Consider the following 2,118-nt stretch of genomic DNA (forward strand, 5'->3'; position numbering starts at 1 on the left):
TGCAGAGGGAGGATAAAAGATTGTAAGGATGAATAAAGCAGGATGTTGTTGGGGTTTGTGCTGCTCACGTGGAACCTCAGAGGGAAAATGACTCAGTGTTGGGAATCTGGCCTTTATATGATCTACCAGAGGAGAGACAGGGTGAACACACTCACTCAATCTTTAGGCCACCACCTTCCATCGCTGCCACTGGTGTGTGTGTGTGTGTGTGTGTGTGTTAGGCCACTATTTACTGTTTTTTTTAATTCCTAACAAGCATTATTCAATACTGAGGCCACTTTTTCAAAACTCCTCATACTGTCTGCATCTTGGCCAAACAGTTAATCTCACCTCCAGAACTCACTCAAGCCACCTGAACACTTCATACATGTGTTACAGTATCTACATTATGTGTAGCTGTGTATGTCCCTGTTTGGTTATTGAACATCTCACCTGGACATATTGATACTGCAGTTCTTTAACACGTTCCTTGTTTACACTGTGTTTGGATAAATCATTATTATTTACATTCTGCAAAAAGATTTTCTATATATTTCAATATGGTTCCTGCAGAAATGCATGAAATAGTTAAAACAGTTTTGAAAACAGTGTGTTAGCATTTGAAAAATGTGCTGCAGAGTGTTTTGCTGGTGGTGGAGTGTGAATGGAAAAGAGATCATGGGTTTTGGAATATGTGGTCACTGAATGCATTGTGAGTTAAAGCAATGAACAATGACTGACAGTCTGGTCACATACACTTCAGTTTCACTGACTGTGTGACTTCAGTCTTGACCAGTGCACGTTAGCAATCAAAAAGAAACTGTGAACATAGTCACTGACAGAATCTTAGGGGTGTAGTTGAGGTGTGAGCTCTGCTCCTGAACCGGTGTTAACTTACAGTGTTACTCCATATCTCAGTGTGTAACAATGAGAGTGACAACAGCTTTAGAGAAAGTTCAACAACCAGAGATTTGAAGCCTGTTACTTCAGTGTGTTGGAAACATGTTGGTCTGTTTCAGTGGGTGTAGCTGCATGAGCAAGTGTGTGTGTGTGTGTGTGTGTGTGTGTGTGTAGAGGAAGAGACGAGATGTTTTCCTTGCAGGTTTGAGACTGGGGGGTCTGAATGGAGAGGGGACAAAGCGAGTGAAGCAGAGGGTGGAGGGGAGTGGATGAGCCGGTGAGATGGTAATGCAGCATGACACCTCTGAAATGAATCCTTGGTTACCATGGTGAAAAAGCAGGACGGGACAGTCTCTCAGGAGCCTGAAATAAAGCCAGCTGTAAACGATGTTTGATTAGTATTTAGATCATGTTCCTGCTCAGAAAAGACATTTTGTCAGCTGTCCGTGCATCACTACCTCTGCTATTGTTCAGTCCACAGCAGGAAACGTGAATCCTTCCAACTCTGATCTTTACAGAATCAACTCCAGTTACTGTCGCCTATGAAGGTCAATCGTTCAGCCAGGATAACTTCAACACACACACTACATGTTTTAATTGTGTAATATATGAAAAGTTGTTGTTTTGTTGTGTACATTGGTTTGTTGAGTCTACTAGCATTGTGTACATAATGTGAGTAATGTCATTATTTTCCTATCATTAGAAATATAATAGCTAATTCACCTACGGGCTAACCTTCCCAACAAAGTACCCAGGTGCACTGGGATGTCATTGCTTATCCATCCCATATGTAAATCAGCAGCGGACAATCCTGTTTGCTAGAAGCTTAAGAGCCGGGAGGTGTCTATGTGCCACATAGCAAATATGGAGTTGGGGTGAGTGGCACGCTCTTATTTACTCATGCATCTCAGCACGTTAAGTAGATTTTATTTCATCTGTTTGACAATCAGCTGGGGCATTTCTGAATGTAAATGTCTGCTTATGAAAAGTTAAAACGTGCTTATCTAAATGTAGAACACTGGCCTATTTGCATATTGGAGACGGTGTCATGCAGAAGGTCAAACTGACACAGACAACTCAAAGCTCATAGCTGCTGTTTGCTGAAAACTAATGTAAATAATGTCAGGCCTGTTTGGCTGTGCCCCCTATAGCAACATTCATTATGTCTGATCACTGAACTGTGTCAATGAAAGGACAATGAAGGCAAAGTATTATAACTACTATTCAGGGTTAACTCAT

This window comes from Seriola lalandi, unplaced genomic scaffold, assembly GCF_002814215.2.
Source record: "Seriola lalandi dorsalis isolate HSWRI2012SDOR001 ecotype SW California unplaced genomic scaffold, Sedor1 jcf7180002054581, whole genome shotgun sequence".
Classification (NCBI taxonomy): domain Eukaryota; kingdom Metazoa; phylum Chordata; class Actinopteri; order Carangiformes; family Carangidae; genus Seriola; species Seriola lalandi.